The following is a 12,625-nucleotide window of genomic DNA, read 5'->3' as shown; positions in this document are numbered from 1 at the left end:
TGCACCGACGTTAATTTCAAATATCGTCGGTTGATCTGGTGTATGCACTTGTCCAGACTCTAATAACTGCGTTTGACCGACGTAAGGAAAATTGGAGTCGTCGGTTAAACCGGTGTATAGACTTTTTCTGATTTTGCCTTTTTTGATTTGAGTTGAATACCAAGATCCTTGCGACACTTAGGACTAGAAAGATCCTTAGTCTTGTTATATACTCGAGTTGAATACCAAGATCGCCTTTTTGAATGATGGAATTTAGGGGCCTCTTTAACATATGATCCAATGGGCGATAATATTTCATTAAGCTGCACAAACTCATTAGTCACAATAATGGTTGTCATTAATCACCGAAACATACCTGGAAGGCCTAGATGCTTATAATCTCCCCCTTTTGGTGATTGATGACAATACAAACGTAAAAAAAATAACGAGAGAGCGAGAAAGATAAATAGGAGAAACTCAAGCAAACTCGAAAAAGAACCAAAGAGCTCAATGGCTCAAACGGAATCCATAGATATGTCTCAAAACACAGCATACGCAAGAGTCAAATGTACATATCCATGAACTAACATCAAATGAGATATAAAACATCAAAGTCCTGCAACTACGAGCTCTCTCTAGCTCTACCCTCCCCCTGACTCCAACTCCTCTGTGACTTCCCCTAACTCTCTCCCCCTTTGGCATCAAAGCACCAAAAAGGCGAGCTACGGGTCCTGCTGTCGCGGCACGGCGAGGAAGCGGTCTAGGTCGTCGTCGTCATCGGACGGAGAACCCTTGGTGACGGACGGGAGCTGCGGGTCCGAGCTGACTGGAGGTGTAGCTGTCGTGGAGGCTCTCGTGCTGGCACTGCCTGGGAGAGGGTCCGTAGAAGTGGTAACCAGGTCAGCAGAAGAGGTGTCAACATCTGAAGTCGTGACTGCTGAGGCTGCTAGCTGCGTCGACTGCGGAAGTATAGACTCCTCTCCTCCTCCTCCTCCTCCTCCCCCTGAAGGTAGTGCCTGTGGTACGACGGGGAGGGCGACTGACTGAACCACTGACGGTGAGTCCTGAAAAAGCATAGTCGCTGGCAGTGGCGAGAAGAGCGGACGACTGGCAGACCCAAGAAGTGCGGACATCGAGAACGTGGTCTCCGGTGCCGTCGAAGAAGCTGGAGCTGCAGTAGGGGCTGGAGCTGGAGTGACTGCAAGCTGAGGTGCTCCAACACCCTGAAGTCCTGGCTGCTGCGGGGCGAGTCCGGTGTGAGTGTAAAGCTGTGTGATCATCCCGAACATCGCCATCATGCCCTGTTGCATCTGCTGGAACTGAGCGTCTGTCCTCTGAGAGACTCAGTCAATGAGCCCGACAAAATGCTCCTCGGCTGCAGCACGCTCTCGGGCAGCCTCCCTCTGAATAGCTGCAAGCTGAGCCTCATGGGCTCTCCTGGCCTCCTCCTGTGCGATCCGATCCTTTCTCTGCTGAGTGACAAGCTGCTGAAGGAGAGAGGTGAGCTCGGACGGCTGAGTCACCTGGGACTCTGAGATAGTAGCAGCTGCTAGTGACGATGGAGGTGGCTCTCTGGACCCTCCTGCCTCGTGATCGTGACTGGCTGGTGCTGCAGGAAAGTACTCGTCATCCTCGGAGGAGTCTGTCTCAAGCTCAGACCAGTGAATCTCATCATCTCCTCCGGGAAGCTGTGCCTCTGCTGCTAGTAGTGCCTCGTCCTCCTCTGCCACTCGGGCATGCACCTCAACTGACAGTCGTGCCATAGCAGCTCTGTCTGCCCCTCCTCCGGTCCTGTGGTGCAGTGGGATGGTAGACTGGAAACCTGGGAGCCTCATCCTGACGGTAGACACCGCTGATGGGTGACTCAGCTAGCACAATCATAGAGCAGATGAAACTGATCCAGTGAGCATAAGGAAACTGGCGCACAACACCCATCCCGTCAGTGATCACATCCTCTATCTCAGCCAGAATAAAATCCACTATGTCAAATGGCTCGTGAGTGAGGATGTGTAGAAGCAGTAACTGCTGCAGACCTGTGAACCCCTCTGGGTAGCCACTCCTCGGTAACAAGGTCCTCCGGAGGGCCATGTGAACTATGTACGCCTCTGGGGTCAGCAAGCTGGGAACTCTGGCATACGAGGCTGGAAATGGCTGGCGGAAGCACTGAGAGATCACCTCGTGAGAAGGTGCAATCCTGCCAATCATCGCATTGCGAGGTGGATCTGCGTCTCCGTATACCCTCTCGTGCAGGGAGACATCGACCAAGTCGACTCCAAGGATCCCTGCAATCATCGCCCTTGACAAACCAAAGACCTGGCCTCCAAACATGAAGTGCACGGCTCTGCGCTCAGGAACAATCCAGGTTGTGGCATAGAACACTCTGACCCAGTACTCAATGTATCTGTTCTGCTCCATCTCAAGTAGCCTGGGCAGACCTCTGAAGTGTGCAAAGTGCTCTCTAATGTCCGCTCCCCCTGCGGCTGTCCTCAGTGAAACCCAGTCGAGCACTCTGTGCGGAAAGATCCGATGTCCCCGCCTTTGATAGGTCTCGTAGAAACTGGCCTGAAGAAGCGTCCAGAACCTACGGTCAACCCTGCTGTCACGGGTCATGGGGAACCAGTCCTCCTCTGACATGCTCCACCTAAGCCTCTTGACCTTCGCTGCATTGGCCTTGGTCAAGTTCTGGAGTAGTACACCTGGCTCCAGACGCACAACAGTATCCATCCTGAACACTGTGCGCTCGGCCTCTAGGGCCTCGGCTCTGCGAGCTGCTGCTGCTGCAGCTGTGGACCTGCGAGGCTCCTGTGGCTAGTGACCTCCTCGTGTCCTCGGTCCAGTGCGACGCTCAGTCGCTGGAGACTCTGCTGCTGGGGACGTCTGCCGAGTGCGGCCAGAACGTCGTGGAGTCGGTGACCCCTGAGTACTCTGCTCCTAAGACTGCTCTGACTGCGCTGCATCTGAATCTGAGCGATCTGACTCTGCTGCTGCCTCAGATATGGCCCTGGTGGCCCTGGCACCTCGGACCCTGCCCATACCTCTGCCTCTGCCCCTGCTGGACTGCTCTCTGATACTGAACGGACGAGCACGCCCCGTAACCTGCTCCTCGGCGGCCTTGGCCACCATCTCGGCCCTCTCGGCCTCCCTCTCTGCACGGGTCCACTTGCGAACCGGCTTCTCGACCACGACCTCCTTCCCCTACCTCTTCTCGCGACCCATCTCGGTTCAGGCAAACTGTCGAACACCTTGCGAGCACTGAGTGGGCTGTGGCTGCGTGGTGAACGGCGTGAGGTGCGGCAGCGGCAGCTCTGTGCGTGATGGCAGCGCGGTGGTGCATGGGCAGTGGCGCACACGGGCGGCGCGGTAGCGCACACGGGCGGCGCGGTGGCGCACGGGCAGTGGCGCACACGAGCGGCATAGGCGGGTGGCGCAGGCGGGCGACGGTGTGTGGACTGCGTGTGGGTGGAGAGGCGGTGTAGTGGCGCGGAGCGTGAGCGGTGGTCGGACAGAGCGCAGGCGGTGGTGCGGGCCGGCAGTGATGCGAGGCGCGGTGGTGGCGGCTCAGGCCGGCGGCTGCGTGAGCGAGCGGCGGCGGCGGCGAAAGGCTGGGAAATGACTGAGGAAGAGAATCCGGCGGCGCGCGCAAGAGACATATATGACATGTGGGCCCCGCATTTTTCCTTAACGCCGGTTGATCCGATGCTTTGGTTTAGAGCGCCGGTTAAATGCATCGTTCAGTTCACCCAAGACTCCAGCAAAAACTCTTCTGAACGCCGGTTGAACCGATGATGTGAAGTTTGAACTTGTCGGTTGAACACAGAAATCATCGGTTGATTGCTAGGTCAGATCTGTGTTACATTCACCGGTTGATCCGATGCTCTGACATTTGCATACGCCGGTTGAACGCCTGGAATTGACTGAGCTGAGACAGAACTTAGTAATGCCGGTTAAACCGATGGTGTAAATCCATTAAGCGTCGGTTTAACCGGTGAACCCGAAAAACCTTCACTCAGCTCACTCTTCTAAGCTAAGTCCAATAATCTTATAAAAATCAACTAAACTCAAGTTAATGGACTTGCATAGGCAACTTCACCCCTCAAAATAATTAGGATAGCATACTTGCTTAATAGTTTTCTTTTTAAACACAAGGAAAAGCCGCAAAGCGAGACAAAACGCCAAATAAAATGTATGAGCCATGTCATAGGAATATTGAAGATAGAGAGGTTCAAACTCATCATGACATGACTCACTAGGCAATAACGCACCTGACACTTTGCTCTATTCACTTCTCATGAATTAGGATCTTGCATATGAAACAAGTCTCATTTTCATCAAGTGATCTCCTTTGTGACCCTTACGCATGCAATGATGGTGCAAGCTATAACCACATGCGAGAGAAGGGTAAACATGAAGTGCGCATCTATATGATAAGAAATACATAACAAGAATTTAAGTTCTACTTGTCAAGTTTGAACCCATGGGAAGCTTCTTCATGATGAGCCTTTCTACAAGCCTAGAGAAAAACAAGTGGACCACCACCTCTAGCTAAACTCATGCTCATCACTATCTTACCATGGTTAGACAAGTGTCCTATATGTATGCATTTTTCTATATGACATGGCAACTTACATGACGTTTGCCGCATCTAATATATTAAGCTCATTCCTTAGTCTAACAAATGTACTCTCGTCTAATGGTTTTGTGAATATATCCGCCAATTGCTCCTCGGATCTCACACATTGAAGAGATTTGTCTCCTTTAGCTTCGTGATCACGCAAGAAGTGATGGCGAATACAATGTGCTTTGTGCGAGAGTGTTGAACCGTATTTTTGGCAATTTTTACGGCACTTTCATTGTCACAAAGGAGTGGAATCCTATCTAGTTTCACACCAAAGTCCAAAAGGGTTTGCTTCATATATAAGATTTGGGCACAACATGCACCGGCCGCTATATATTCTGCTTCCGCGGTGGACAAAGTCAAGGAATTTTGCTTCTTACTCGACCAAGAAACTAGAGAACGCCCAAGCAAGTGGCAACCCCCGGAGGTACTCTTGCGATCCACACGGCTTCCGGCAAAATCCGAGTCCGAGTATCCCAAGAGATCTAAGCTAGCGCCTTTGGGGTACCACAAGCCTATGCTTGGGGTGTGCTTGAGATACCGAAGGATCCTGTTCACAGCCGAGAGGTGTGACTCCTTTGGGTTTGCTTGAAAGCGGGCACACAAGCACACACTAAACATTATATCGGGCCTAGATGCGGTAAGGTAAAGCAAAGACCCTGTCATAGAACGATAGAGGGATTGATCAACCGGTTTACCGTCCACATCCAAGTCGAGATGCCCATTGGTTGCCATGGGTGTCTTGATCGGCTTGCATTCATCCATCTTGAACCTCTTCAAGATATCTTTAGTATATTTTTCTTGATAGATGAATGTTCCTTCCTTCAATTGTTTGACTTGAAAACCAAGGAAGAAGGTCAATTCGCCGATCATGGACATTTCGAATTCCCTAGACATCATGGTAGCAAACTCATGGCTTAGTAAATCATTAGTTGAGCCAAAGATAATATCGTCAACATAAATTTGACAAATGAAAAGATCCCCGTTGACGTCTTTTGTGAACAATGTGGTGTCCACCCTCCCGATCTTGAAGCCTTGCATGATTAGGAGGTCACGAAGCCTCTCATACCAAGCCCTTGGAGTTTGCTTGAGCCCATAGAGTGTCTTGTGCAACCTATAAACATGGTTAGGATTTCTCAGATCTTCAAACCTGGGAGGTTGCTCAACATAAACAAGTTCGTTAATAACGCCATTTAAGAATGCACTTTTCACATCCATTTGATATAACTTGATATTATGATGAGAAGAGTAAGCAAGAAGGATGCGGATAGCTTCAAGTCTTGCGACCGGAGCAAAAGTTTTACCAAAATCAAAACCTTCGACCTGAGAAAACCCTTTTGCCACAAGTCTTGCTTTATTGTGTACCACCACCCCATGTTCATCTTGCTTGTTTCGGAAGACCCACTTAGTGCCGATGATGTTCTTGTTTTTCGGCTTAGCTTCGATGACCCAAACTTTATTGCGGGTGAAGTTGTTCAATTCTTCTTGCATGGCCATCACCCAATCCGAGTCCTCAAGTGCTTCCTCTATGCTAGTGGGTTCAATACAAGAAACAAATGAGTAATGTTCGCAAAATGAAGCATGCTTAGAACGAGTTCTTACTCCCTTGGAAAGACTACCAATGATTTGATCAATTGGATGATCCTTGGAGACACGACCATGCTTCACTAGCGGTCCATGCGTGGATGTTTGTTGAGGTGGATCATAGATGACTTGTGCTTGTGGTGGAACATTTTGCTCTTCTTGTTCTTGGACTTAGGGTGTTGGCGTTGGAATATTTTCTTGAGATTGTGGATCATCTTTTTCTTTATCTTCATCCACTTGGGGTGCCATGGAGGTGCTTGGTGTAGACGAGGAAGGTCCTCCCCCTTGATCATTGTCTTCATGCACCTCTTCCGGCTTGATATCCCCAATGGACATCTTCTTCAACGCTTCTTCAATCTCCTCATCACCTACATTGTCATAGCCAACAACCTCCTCTTGAGAGCCATTAGATTCAACAAACTCTACATCACATGTTTCTTCAACTCCGGAGGTTTCATTGAATACTCTATATACTTTGGAGTTTGATGCATAACCAAGAAAGAATCCTTCATCACATCTACTCTCAAACTTACCGAGCCTTTTCTTCTTATAAATGAAGCATTTGCAACCAAAGACTCGAAAGTATGATATGTTTGGTCTCTTCTCGGTGATGAGTTCATATGGCGTTTTCTTGAGGAGTCGGTGGGGATACACCCGGTTGGATGCATGGCACGCCGTATTGATTGCTTCCGGCCAAAACCTCTCGGACATGCCATAATCATCCAACATTGCTCTTGCTAGAGTGATTAGTGTTTTGTTCTTTCATTCCACCACTCCATTTTGTTGAGGCGTGTAGGTGGCGGAGAACTCATGTTTGATACCCTCTTCATCGCACCATTCTTCAATCTTCATATTCTTGAACTCGGTGCCATTGTCACTCCGGATCTACACAATTGGGGAGTTGCACTCCCTTTGAGCTCTTCTTGCAAATATCTTGAAGACTTCCGGAGTTTCACTCTTATCGCCTAGAAACATGACCCAAGTATAACGTGAAAAATCATCAACGATTACTAGGCAATAGAGGTTACCACCAATGCTCTTGTATGTGGTTGGACCAAAAAGATCCATGTGAAGTAGCTCGAGCGGCTTGGAGGTCGACAACATCATCTTCATGGGATGATGTGTTGCAACTTGCTTTCCAGCTTAACATGCACTACATAGTTTGTTCTTGTCAAAGGTGACATCCTTCAAGCCGGTGATCATCCCTATCTTGTGGGCTTTCTTGAGGTTGCTCATGCCAATATGAGCAATTCTTCTATGCCAAAGCCACCCAAGAGACGACTTGGTGAAGAGGCATGTCATGGAGCCTGTTTGCTTTGAAGAGAAATCCACAAAGTAAATGTTGCCATGCCTAAACCCCGTGAATACCAATGACTTGTCTTCTTCAAAGGTTACTACAACACCATTCTTGTCAAAGGTACACATTAGCCCAAGATCACATAATTGAGCAATTGAAATAAGATTAAAACTAAGTGATTCTACAAACAAGACATTAGAAATGGATAAATCTTTAGAAATTGCTATTCTACCCAAACCTAAAACTTTCCCCCTTGAGTTATCACCATAGGTGACATGTTCATGATCGCCGGGGTCCTCAAGAGAGGTGAACATGCTATCATTGCCGGTCATGTGTTGAGAGCAACCGCTATCAAGTACCCAATGTTTTCCAACGGCTTTGTAGTTCACCTACACAAATAAGAATCATTTTTGAGTTTTTGGAACCCAAACGAGCTTTGGGCCTTGCACATGTGTGACAAGAGTTTTGGGAACCCAAAGTTGCTTGGAGAGCTTCTTCTTTGCTTCCTTTGTGATTTTGCCAATGAATTTGGCCTTCACCTTGCCCTTTACTTTACTCAAAAGAAAATGGTTATTTTGATGCATAGATGAGTAATTTTTAGGTAAAGTAGGGAAAGGACGTGATGGCAAGGGACACTCCCTAGTGTGGTGCCCGGTGACTTGGCAATGTTGACAATATGACCCAACTTCTTTTATGAAGTTAGTCTTGATCTTCGGAGAAGGAGTAGTGCCTTGATTTGGCTCCGGAAATAAACCAAGACCTCTCTTGCCATAGTCACGAGCATTGTTGAAGAGAATTTCCTTGTGGATGTATTCTCCTCGTGAGAGCTTCTCCACACTACTCTTGAGGCTTGCCACTTGATCCATCAATTCCTTTTCCCTAGAAGGAGAAAGCTCGGGCACAACATTAGCAGCATGTGCATCATTGAGTAGGTCATCACATGAAGTAAAACCATTGACCTTTTTAATATTTTCATTGATAGAGTTCTCAAAACTCGGGTCAATTGTTTCATAGGCAAACTCAAGCTCTTGATATTTGTGAGCTAACTCCCTATGCTCTTGCTTGAGTTTTTTGTGACTCTCTTCAACTTGCTTAGCAAGTACAAGTGACTCATGGTGCTTTTTGAGCAAGTCATTGTACTTACCAAGCAAATCGGAGTGAGCTAGCTCTAGCTTGGCATGAGTGCTCTCAAGAAGCTTGACCTTGCCCTTTTCCCTCTTGATGACGGATGTATACTCATTGATGAGGTTAGCAAATTCATTAGGATCAAGCTCATCATCACTATCACTATCACTATCCTCCTCACATACCTTTGTGTTACCTTTTGCCATGAGTCACATAGGAGGTAGCGATGGTTCTTTATTGGTGAGGGCAATGGTGACGATGTCTTCTTCATCAATTGATTCTTCACTTGATGAGACATCGGTCACCCATTCTTATTTTTTCACCAAGAAGCTTCTCTTGGTGTTGTCTTTCTTCTTTGGGAAGAGCTTCATCTTCTTGTCATGGCTCTTCTTCTTCCCAAGTTTCTTATTTTTATTCTTCTTTTCATCTTCATCATCATCGCTTGAATCATGGCGATGCTTGCTCTTGTTATCCTTCTTTCTCTTGTCCGGCGTGGGGCAATCCGGAGAGATGTGACATTTTTGTCCACAATTGTAGCATGTTTTGTTCTTGACATCTTCCCTTGGCCGGAACATTCTTCTTTTAGGGTCAAAATTGTAACCCTTCTTGTTGACTTGTCACTCAAGCGTGTGAACTTTCTCATCATGAGAGCAAGTTCTCCATCATCTTCATCTTCGGATGAGATTTCATGATGATCATCTTCTTCATTGCTTGAGCTTGATTCTTGCTTGATCATCTTTAGCTTGCGGTGCTTGTTGGCCTTGGTTTTGAGAGCGATTGATTTGCTTGTAGTTGGCTCTTCGGACATACCAAGAATACCCATTTCATGAGCGCGAATTTTACCCACAAGCTCTCCCACTTCCATCGTATCAAGATTCTCCTTTTGAAGCATAGCATTGATGATGTTGTACTTGGGCTTCGGAAGGAGCATGAGTATCTTGCGGTTGATGGAGCCACTGTCAATTTTAGATACTTCAAGAGCATTAATGTCCTTGACAATGACATTCAAGCGAGAATACATATCATTACAATTTTCATGAGCTAGCATTTTAAAAGAATCATACTTAGCTCTAAACAAGTGATATTTTTGCTTACGAACCTTGGTGGAGCCTTCATGAATTTTAATGAGCTCCTTCCAAATATCACTTGCCAAATCTATGCCATTAACTCTAGCAAAGACTTCCTCACTAATGACTTCGAAAATTGCATTTCTAGCCTTAACATTCCACTTTAGTTGTTCGGGGGTGGGATTTCCGGTGAACCCGGTCTTAGTCGCTAACCACACTTCGGGGGCAATCGCATCAAGATATACGGCCATGTGAACTTTCCAATAAGCAAAGTTCTTGCCCTCAAAGTGAGGAGGCGATCCACCCATTTTGGTCATAGCTCTAGGCGGTGAAGCCTAATGATCCAAATGAGCAACGAGACTCTGATACCAATTGTAAGTATCGATGGACCAAGAGGGGGGGTGAATTGGACTTTTTCAAATTTCTAAAATAAAATAAAGCAACCTTAACCTATGCAATACTAGTAAGGCTCAATTCACCAACCGGCTAACTAAGCAAACTACACAAGCTATAAAGGATACAACAAGATATGAAATTAAGCAAGGTAGAGCTAAGTTATGATCTCTAAGGTCAAGCACATGAATAATTGCATGAAAATAAGTGCTTGAGAGTAAAGAGTGGGTAAGAGACGACCGGATTTTTTTTCCGTGGTGTCGATGTGTTGGCACACACCCCTAATCCACGTTGTGACACTCACTAAGAGTCTTGTCACCTCCCAAATCACCGAGAAGAGGGTGCTCACTAAGAGTCTCCGTTCACCATCCCGGCGTGGTGGAGCTCAAGCCACGTACAAACTTCTTCGGGCTCCCACAATCAACTTGGCAAGCTCCGGAAGAAACACCTCAATCACCAAGATCGCCTAGGTGCTGCCAATCACCAAGAGTAACAAGCTAGGGCCTTCACTTGAGCAAGAACCGATCACCAAGAATGGATGCACACAAGCTTCTCTCTACTCAAGTCCTTAGTCTTGCTTCTTGGATGATTGAATGATCAAATGAGTTGAATATGAAGCTCAAGGTGGCTCTCAACAATATTATGAGTGTATGAATGTTGCCTGGTGTCAAGAGACTTCAAAATGACCCATTGGAGGGGTATATATAGGCAGCTCATGCGGATAGAGCCATTGGAGAAAAGCTGCCAGAAAATAACGCAACGCCGGTTAATCCGACGGTCCTCCAAAAGTCATCGTCGGTTTAACCGATGAATGTAAACTGCCCATTTGGAAAACTAGCCGTTACAACTCGGGCAATTTAACCGACATATCATCGGTTTAACCGGTGAGTGTAGTTGTCCACTGATCAACTGAAAAACCAACTCTCTGGACAATTGCACCGACGCTAACTCAAATTCATCATCGGTTTAACCGGTGAGTATAACCTTAGAAATCCCTGGAAAAACCAACGTTCTGGACAACTGCACCGACGTTAATTTTCAAATATCGTCGGTTTAACCGGTGAGTATAAGCTTGAAAAACCCTGGAAAACCAACATTCTGGACAACTGCACCGACGTTAATTTCAAATATCGTCGGTTGATCTGGTGTATGCACTTGTCCAGACTCTAATAACTGCGTTTGACCGACGTAAGGAAAATTGGAGTCGTCGGTTAAACCGGTGTATAGACTTTTTCTAATTTTGCCTTTTCTGATTTGAGTCTTCAATGAAGTCCAAATATTCTTGAGATATAAGTTGAAAACCACTTATTTGAACTTCTAAGAACCTGAGTGACCATAGTGTGCATCCATTTTTGATTAACCATGTCCATGCTCAAGTTACTTGGCCTTAACCCCTCTTAATAGTGCGATCTCTACAAAACTATAAAACCTATACTAACCTAAGTGTCCTTCTCAACTTTGCGACACTTAGGACTAGAAAGATCCTTAGTCTTGTTATATACTTGAGTTGAATACCAAGATCGCCTTTTTGAATGATGGAATTTAGGGGCCTCTTTAACATATGATCCAATGAGCGATAATATTTCATTAAGCTGCACAAACTCATTAGTCACAATAATGGTTGTCATTAATTACCGAAACATACCAGGAGGGCCTAAATGCTTACACATAGGGTATTACGCTCCGGCGGCCTGAACCTTCTAAATCTTTGTGTTCCTTGCACCATCGCATTCTGATCTCGGCGAGTCCCTGCCTACAATCAATCTCCTCGGGGTATACCTCGGAGAGCTTGCTGGTAAAACACCGACATATAAGGGGATGAGAAATTATAAACGATAGCATAGAAGGGATATACTAATTTTCGATGGCACATAAAGGATGAGCTATATTTTTTAATGTCATACAGAGAATTTGCTCCTTCATTTGCGTTGGGCGGCCGACATTTTCCTCCGATCCTCTCCTCCATGTTCGAAGGTAGTATTTGGCACCCATCTCCATTTCCCGGCGTAGCCAAATTAGTTTACTATAAACTAGTCTATCAACCCGTGCAACTTCACAGGCAAACAATTTATAGTTATTGTTTGTTTTATCTTTATCCTAAAAATTCATCTAATTTTGACTAAGTTTACGAAAAATATAGACCGAAAAATATATTTTAGTCTCTCTAGCGAACCTTATTTAATTTCTATAAACTTGAGCAGACATAGAGAAGTTTAACTTAGAACAAAACTAAAATGATTTATTGTTTGGAGTGAAGGGATTAGGAAAATAGTGTTTTTATTTATGCACCATAATACATATATAGAATTTTAATATATTTCTACTCTTTTGTGAGTAAATATACTTTTAACTAATGTGTTGGTAAACCTAGCTCTATCTTAGTGCTAGTCATATAGGTCAACATCACGACATGCTTCTCATCACAAAAGCATCAAACTTTGTTTTTGGAAAGGACGACAGCTCTCTATATACATAGACAAATGCACACATATTTGATTAGCCCTTCGAGATAGACTCTGATTTAAATAAGGAGAAGAGATTAAGAAGGATAGTTAGGGTAGATGT

Source organism: Panicum virgatum, chromosome 3K (assembly GCF_016808335.1).
Source record: "Panicum virgatum strain AP13 chromosome 3K, P.virgatum_v5, whole genome shotgun sequence".
Classification (NCBI taxonomy): Eukaryota; Viridiplantae; Streptophyta; class Magnoliopsida; order Poales; family Poaceae; genus Panicum; species Panicum virgatum.
Note: the sequence above shows the minus strand (reverse complement) of the source record.